This window comes from Mus caroli, chromosome 3, assembly GCF_900094665.2.
Source record: "Mus caroli chromosome 3, CAROLI_EIJ_v1.1, whole genome shotgun sequence".
In the NCBI taxonomy this organism is placed as follows: Eukaryota; Metazoa; Chordata; class Mammalia; order Rodentia; family Muridae; genus Mus; species Mus caroli.
The window spans coordinates 70026292-70035129 of record NC_034572.1 but is presented as its reverse complement, the minus strand read 5'-3'; the positions used below and the strand labels follow the sequence as shown (position 1 = coordinate 70035129).

The following is an 8838-nucleotide window of genomic DNA, read 5'->3' as shown; positions in this document are numbered from 1 at the left end:
NTGGTTTACAGAGTGAGTTCCAGGACAGCCAGGGCTATAAAGAGAAACCCTGTCTCAGAAAAAAAACAAAACAAAACAAAACAAAACAAAAAACAGTGTGGATCAAGGGTTCTATGCCCTAGTGTAGGGAAATGCCAGGGCCAGAAAGCAGGAGTGGGTGGGTTGGTGAGCAGGTGGAGCAGGGAGGGGATAGGGAGTTTTTGGAGGGGAAACCAGGAAAAGGGATAGCATTTGAAATATAAATTGAGAAAATATCTAATTAAAAATGAAAAAAGAAAAGAAAAAAGGAAACAATGTTATCTAAAAAAAAAAATGTTCGGTGTGCTCACTAAACTGAAACTGAAAGTGAAATTGTGTTAACATGGGAAGCTGACCAACAAACTAGGGGAAAAAAAAAGATATTCACCCACTCACCCTCAAACCAAAACTGAAATTGAAATTACAAAGGCCATTTGGATTAAGGGACAAAAAAGACAAACAAAGAAGACAGAAAAGGGGTCCAAGCACTCACCTTTATGGGAGGCACAACTGGAAACACTAAGTGGCCAATGGAACAAGCAACTGAAGGGGCCACACAGCAGTTTTGTAAGAAGAGCAGATCAGATTGTCACGGTCCTTGTGGCAAAAGGCAAAAATGACCCCCCGCCACCGAAGAAGAGGTTCTCAAGTAACCTCAAAAGGAGGATAATGTAGTAGTCCACATACCATGTTGGGTGCTAGATGTTGCTTTGAATCCTGGGTCTGGACTGCCTGCTGTCTGACTGTACTCTTGGTGGTTGGATATGAGGTGGCAAGGAATCAGTGGCTCAGACTCTGGGAGAAGGTGAGATAATTGCAGCAAGCTCATTATTAATCTTCAGAGGCACCCTTTATACCATCCACTCATGTCCCATTGGTCCCAAGTAAACATGTCTTTCAAGAGGCATTTACTTATTGACCGATATTGTCTGCGTAACCAATCTTCAGGCTCTCAGGCAGTATTCAGTTAGTTCTTCATGCAGAAGTTGCCTCCACTGCTGTGCAGCCCCGAACATTTATGTGGAGGTAGCCACCACTTCATCAGTGAGGCCTTCCATCTTCTTACATGGTGCTTAAAGAGATAATAAATGTGTGTGTGTGTGTGTGTGTGTGTGTGTGTGTGTGTGTGTGTGTACAAACTTTAGCACTTGCCTAAAGAAAAATGAGTCTTTGTTTTCTTTTTTTTTTTTTTTTTTCAGAGCACTGAGCTTTATTTCATTACGGGTAAGCCTCTAGGAACGAGGGCACAAAGCCCATCAAGCCTCCTCAGATATCATAGTGAACCACGGGCTCAGGCTCTTTGGTAGGGTCACCGCCTCGCTCCAGGTACAGATTATTGTAAGGGTACTGCTTCGGACCCACAGGCTGGTAGGAAGGGAGCATGTGCCCTACCCAGAACATAAAAACCATGAAAGCCACGAAGCCAAAGAGATGTTTACACATGACATCCCAGGACACAGGGGTAGGCGATGTGTCCACACGATTCCTGATGTACATGTCTAGGTCCCAGTGTATCGGTTCACCCCAGTTCATCCTGAGTTCTGAGTGGTCCCACTGATATCACGGATCCCTCTCATGCTGTGATCGGTTGGGGAGCATTGGGTAGTCGCCATACTCCATGCCATCATCAGGGTATGGCTCGTAGTCTTCCACACTCATGTTATACTTCTTGGCGGCCGCAGCGCATTCCTCTGGGGTCCTAGGATATGACCCCGGCAACATGTCCTTGGTCATATGGAAGGCTCTCCATGCCTCCAGTGGCACCACACCCCGGGTTGTCCTTTGCAGCCATCGGACTCCCAGGGCCGCAGCCCGGGCGGCAGCCATCTTCACCTTCTCCGTTGTTTTCAGTTGGTCGAACTATCTAATGGAATGCTATTATGGAGAATAGTATGGCAGTTTCTCAAAAAACATAGATGAGTGCCAATCAACCTGCCTTCCAGCTGCATATGCCTGACACCTTTAAACAAGTAAAGGGAAATGATAACCAACAACGGACTGACTGTCAAGTTTTTGTAAGAAATAAACAAGCAAAAAATAAATTAAAAATACTCTCTCAACAAATACAAGTTTTATCTGAAACAACTTATGGAATAATCTTGTTATATTTCTTTTCCAATAACACTCTTTAGTTCTAGCTTTTAATACAGAAGAGCCCATGATTCATAATAAAGCACATTACAGCTCAGTTCCTTAGACTTACACGTTGATCAGCATTTGTGTTTCCTCTATTTCTGGATTTTCATTTAGAGACTAGATTCTAAATAATGTTTACAATCAAATGTGTTTCCTTTCTTCACTCTGTTCTTTTTTGTGTTCTTATAAATTTTAGAAATAGACCATGTATCAACTCATATTTATTTTGTAGCTTGTCATAAACATAACATCTTTACTTTAAAGCAGTGCTTCCTACAACAGACTATTTTCTTAAATGGTCGTGTGTGTGTGTGTGTGTGTGTGTGTGTGTGTGTAACAGGCATCTTAGTATAAATACCCAGAGGCCAAAAAGGACAGGCAGGACACACATTCCTGACATGGTTGCTGGAAACTAGTTTGGATTCTGTGGAAGATCAGAAATTGTTGCTAGCATCAGAGCCATCTATCCTGCCCGCTGTAGAGGAGTCTGTAGTAATTTTCTTTTACTTATTTGGTCTCTGTACACATATGAGACGTATATGCCTGTCTGCATGTATGTTAGAGAGTTATGTACAAAATGTCTACACACATCAAATATTAATTGAATATATGTCAAATAATCTATTGGTATGCATATAATTAGGCCATCTATTAATGACAAAAATCAATTTGTATGGCAATAAGATAAATATATTAATTTATTTTTCATGAAGAATTAAATATTATCTGAATATTTAATATTGAAAGATACAGAACATTCTTAATATTTACAGAGTTGGGTATATTTTTGAAATCTGAGTTGTCAATCTGATAGCAAAATTTCATAAATTCATAAATTCATACAACAAAAATCAGGAAGTATGTTTATAACATTTCAGAAATTGTTGGAAATTCTCTCATAATAACAAACTCAAGTCAGCAATTCAAACATATTCTGACATTCTAAAACCACCATAAGTGTGTGTGTGTATGTATATGTGTATATGTGTGTGTGTGTTATTCATTGTGTTTCTATCATAGCAGAAATTACTGAATGCTGTTGACTTAGTCATTTTCATGATCCTATGCCCTGGAGTCTGGCCAGGCATCCCAGCAGCTTTTGTTACCTTGTTTTATGGGATGACATGCAACTCTGAGCAAAATACATATGCTGTCTGTTCAAGTCATGCTGCAGTGAAGGTGAGCAGGGCAATCAGGTGTGATTTACCAGAGACACTTTAGATTCTTTGTACACTTGAATATTAATTAACTATAGGTCCTTGTGAGTTAGGCTATATGTCTCTCTAGCTACATTCTCTCATGAAGTTCACAAAGAATTTTAAGAACACAGATGGGTTGTAAACACAGTGGAAGAAGCCATGAAAGGTTTGGGGAGATGGTCAGCCTCTAAAATGCTTGCTGTTTATGTACAAAGCCTTAACTTTGGATCCTTAGCACACACATCTAAAGAGTTTGTTGCCAAATAGTGCACATCTGTTGTTGGGTCTCTGGACATTAGTGATGTATCTAGTTAGCTGACCAGTCAACTTCATCTGTCTTAGACTCTGAATTCAAGGATTCTGTTTCAAAAGGGAAGACAGGGATACATAGTAGTAGACACTCACTCCTTAGCACTGGATTCCACAAGCACACAAATGTACAAACAAAAGCATCAACCCATATAGGTACAAACACACAGCAGTGCTCTATAGCACAAAACAACGCAACAATAACAAAATGAGGTCATTTGTCTAACTCAGAATGTCATGATATCCAGATAAAGAGTCGTACTAGAATTGTACATGCTTGTTTATGTGTCTCTGTGCCCATACAGTAATGTTTCACACATTTCCATTTTTAAAATATGTTTAATGAGTATTGAACATTTATTATTTAGTGCAGCTTGCTTACAATTCTGAACTTATGAAAAAGATGATATTTGAGCTTTATAACCTCTCAATCCAGAAACTTTCATTTCTCTGCCTATCTTTTTTAAGGTCCTGTTTTGAGGGGGTTGGAGGCAGAATCTGTCACATTAGGGGTGGTAACCTGCTGCTTATCTTGTAAAATGGTAGGAGATATGGCAGAAAAGAATTACTTTAGGCTGCAATGCTTGTCATTGACAGCAGGTAAGAATGATAATCCTGGAGAGAAAGAGACATGGCTAAAATAGACATCAAAGCCAGACAGAACCCAAGACTAGACCCTGACAGAGAGACATCTAGTGTACACTTTACATCTAAGGGCAGGTTAATATCTTAAACTCTAAATGTGCTATTTATGAATAGATTTCTGTAAATAGACTTGCATCTTTCATTACCAAGTAACAGGAAATTCCAGCAGAGGCTATGAAAATAAGCTGCATTACAACACTTAAACACACTGGTAGCATAACAGCCACTTAAAGTAGTAAAACAAAACAGTATTATCCTTAATTGTTTCTGTCTAAGTTTCATAAAGATCTTCAAAGGATCAATATCTAAAACTTTTTTAATGAGATGAATTTAATGAAATGAAAAAAGTAAGAAATTATAAAACTAACGTTTATTCAATGTAGGACTGTTATGATTAGCTTTAATTATCAACTTGACACTTCCTAGAATACCTGATTGGCTCAAAGAGGGATTTATTGTTGTTATTTTTGTTGCATCAGCCATCCAGTGGCTGCTTACATGGTTGATGTCTGAACTAATACACAAAGAAGCATTTCTCTTGAATTCATGCTTCTGTATGCAGTAGGTCATCACTATATAAGAGTAGAGAAATAGCCATGCAGAAGCAAGCAAGGGTGTGAACATCTATCCATTTTGTGTTGCCCTTGACTACAAACTGAGTTCCTGGCACTGAGATTCCCACACATCCATGGATCCTAACAAGGAATTGTAAAGGAAAATAAACCTTTTCCTCATTAATTTTCTTTTTTTCTTTCAGAACAATTTAACATAGAAGAAAGAAAAAAATAGACAAGAAGAGGCATATGCTAAAAACAGAACAAATATGCACTTCAGGCTGAACAAGATACAACACTGATAGCATGTGTATACAGAACAATATATTCTGTATAGGTTTCTTCAGTTACTATCTATGCTCTGTTATGTTGTCATGAAAACTAAAATATTAATAACATAGTAATAATAATATTCAAACAGTAATAAGATAAAATCAGGGACTTATTTTTATCACAAGCAGATATAAGCAACTTCTTATGGGTGTGACACTTTGCTCTAATATTAAGAAATTAAAAATCCCATAGGTCATGGGTTCTGGGATTCAATATTCTGTGGGTGGAAGCACTGTTCATGTTGCTGCTACATAACTTTCCTATGACTGTTTGGTGTTGATGATGACTCTAAATACCCCTGAAAACTTTAATAGCAGCACCAGTGAGGAAGAGGATGGTTTCCATGTCTGCCACAACACCACAAATCTTCTTAGCATCAGCAGAGCTAGATTTATAAGCTTCTGTGGAATATCTCATTATCAGAGTAGAAACTGAGTGATGTATCTTGTTTCACATAAGAAGTTTTAGATGTTTCACCAAGAAGAGTAAATCCCAAAATATGGAATGAGTTTGCCCAGCTTTATTGAGAAGCACTGGTTTGGGTTAAAATGAAAATATCTGGATTGTATCACTGATGGTAACACTGAGGTGACAACTTTCCTAACAAGATACCAAAGCTCATTTCATTAACCATGGAAGGTAGCCTCCTGTTGTCCTAAAACAATCAATGCCCTCCCTGGGCACAGGACAAACAGATATCCCAGGGAACAGTAGCATTTGCTGTTCAATCATGAGACCATAGTTCAGATTTATCGCATTTAGATGAACTGGTGTGACTGAAGCCCTGAACCCCTCTTGTGTAGGGAGCTTAGAGAGACATGTGAAGTCCTGAGACTTGGAGAGCACGTTAAGCTTGAAAAATCAAGTTCCAGGATCAGTGAGAAAAATCGCTACAGGGATTTTGATGAAAATGACAGTAAATGGTACTAAAGTTCCCCCTTAGGGCTCTGTATGCATATATTGGTAAAAGAACATATGGCATGTATACACACACACACACACAGAATCCCATCAACACACTACACACCAAGCACACATGTAGACAAAACACAATAAAATAAATGATTAAAGGTAGTGTTTTGTTTTTATTTCTGCTTCTGTGATAAAATATGCCCCCCCCCAAAAAAAAAACAACATAGAAGATAAAGGGTTTATTTTAGCTCATAACTGCTGGTTTCATCAATCACTATGGGGAAGCCATGCAATCATCTGGTCCTATCAAATAAATATGAAATGAGCATAGTGTATGGATGTACATGTGCTTAATTGCATACATAATTGCATTTTTTCACAACTTCTTCACATATTTTAAAAATTGTGATTCTGAAAACTTGAATTTTTTTTGGTTTTATTGAAATTCCTTTCTCATAAAATCTACACTCATTACAGTTCTCTCTCCCTCTACTTCCCCCAGTTTCTTCCAATCTCTCCTCCCCTCTAGATACATTCTCTTTCTGTCTCTCATTAGAAAACAACAGACTTCTAAGAGACAACAACAAAACATAACAAAATAAATTATAAGATAAAACAAAAAAATCACATGGATGTTGGACAAGCCAAATCAACTGAAGGATACCTAGTGCTGACCTGTGACATATCTACACTTGCTGAATCATTCTGAGCTCATACAGATTTGCTCATGTTCATGTTCATAGGACATGTTCTGGTGTCTTTCATTCCCTTGGACTCTTACACTATTCGCATTTTCTTCTGCACAGGGTTTCCTAATATCTGAGGATTCTTACACTCTTTCCATGATCTTTTCCACAGGGTTCTCTGTGGTGATGGGAGAAGTTTGGGGAGGCATTCCCATTTAGAGCTTGTGTTTGAAATATTGTTTTTGTGTGTGTGATGTCTGGCTGTGGGTTTCTACATCTGCTCCCATCTGTTACAGGAGGAAGTGTCTCTGATGATGACTGAGTAAGGCAGTGATCTGTGAGTGTAGGAGAATATCAACAGTAATAATTTTATTGATTGTTTTAGACCAAGTGTGTTTAGATTTACCCTAGGTCTCTGGGCTATGAGATATGGGTTTCTTCCCAAGGAGGGTAACTCAAGTCAGTGGTGAAGGTTCTAAATAAGAACCAGCTTGACTTGGTTTTATTCCATGTTGTGTAGGTACTGTTCTCAGCAATGGGTCTCTGTTGTCAGTTGGCAGAGAGCAACCTATTTTATTGGCAAGAGCCTATTTGGGGATTTCCATGGGACCCCTTTACCAACAATTCAATTGATTGCAACTCAGTCCGAATATTGAGAGCCTCATTTGGTAACAAGAAATGGCCGAAGGGAATCTGAATCCCCTATTATTAAGAGAACTCATTATTACATACATACACACACACACACACACACACACACGCACACACATATATAATATAATGAATTTCTCCTGTACCATCCCTCCATACCATCTCCATACCATCCCTCAAATGCCTCTCAGTTCTAGTGTCCTTCCCAGCATTTCCTCATTTAAAGGGTTAAGAGAGGGATTTTTTCCTCCCCTTTCCAATCTGATTCTCCTTTCTCTGCCACCCCCACTACCAGTCCACCCATGAAATCTATTGTACTTAGCCCTCCCTGTGAGGGCCATATGTTCTTCTTTGTGCCTTCCTCTCTACCCATTCTTTCTGGATCTATGGCTTATAAGTTATCATTTTTAATATCACAAATAAATTAATACATTCAATATTTACCTTTGTGAGTCTGAGTTATCTCATTCAAGATGATTTTTCATAGTTGCATCTATTTGCCTATAAATTGATGATGTCATTTTTAAACAGCTAAGTAATGCACCATTATGCTAATGTATCACATTTTCTTTATTCATTCTTCTGTTTAAGGACATCTAGGATGTTTCAGTTTCTGTTTCTTATGAAGAGAACAGCATGAACATGATTGAGCAAGCATTCTTATAGGATGAATGGTTTTTGGATGTATTCCCAACATCTTGCTGACAGCTGTATCTTGAGGAAGATAGATTCCACATTTTGGGATGCCCTGCCTACAGAATGTTGCAGTCACCAGTGGGCTGGTACTTCCTACATCAGTGAACTTGTTAAAACAAACTACTAATGACATTCTAACAGTCCAACTTTTGTGGAAAATTATTTTTGTGACTTTTCCCAGGTGATTCTATGATAGCTGAAAGAAACAATTGAAGTAGCCAGGAAAAATAATATTAATTATTATAAGGTAGATGTAAAACATATTATTGAACATATTTTTCTTAATATATTTGAATTTCAAAATATATATTTTGAAAATATTTGCTTTGTATATAAGTCAGTCCATAACTTTCTTAAATTCTTTGATTTTATTTGTTTTTAATTAATTTATTTCTTTAGAAAATTGGTCACATGAAAAATTGATGCTTTTAGGTCTTTGCCTACTATGTACAAATCATCTTAAAAATCAGGATAATTCACCTAAATGTTTGTGAACATTTGTTTAAGTTCATAGGTAAATGCCGTATGTTTGTAATTTTTAGTTCTTTCTGCAAAGTTGTTTGTCAAAAAGATAATCATAATTATTATATATGTTGAAGATTATCAAATTTTAATGTGTATTAGTAACTGTTTCAAGATTTGAACTTAAACTTCTCAGTTGACCTAAAGTTCCCATATGCCTGTCCCAATGTCCAAGGT

The 8838-nt window shown here is 37.6% G+C and overlaps 1 pseudogene across 1 annotated transcript; it reads right to left on the bottom strand.

The window, feature by feature from the left end:
- Window positions 1–1248: 1248 nt before the first annotated feature.
- Window positions 1249–1853, bottom strand: LOC110291692 (annotated as a pseudogene). The gene has a single exon (XR_002377594.2). The product of XR_002377594.2 is annotated as an NADH dehydrogenase [ubiquinone] 1 beta subcomplex subunit 8, mitochondrial pseudogene (transcript).
- Window positions 1854–8838: the final 6985 nt, after the last annotated feature.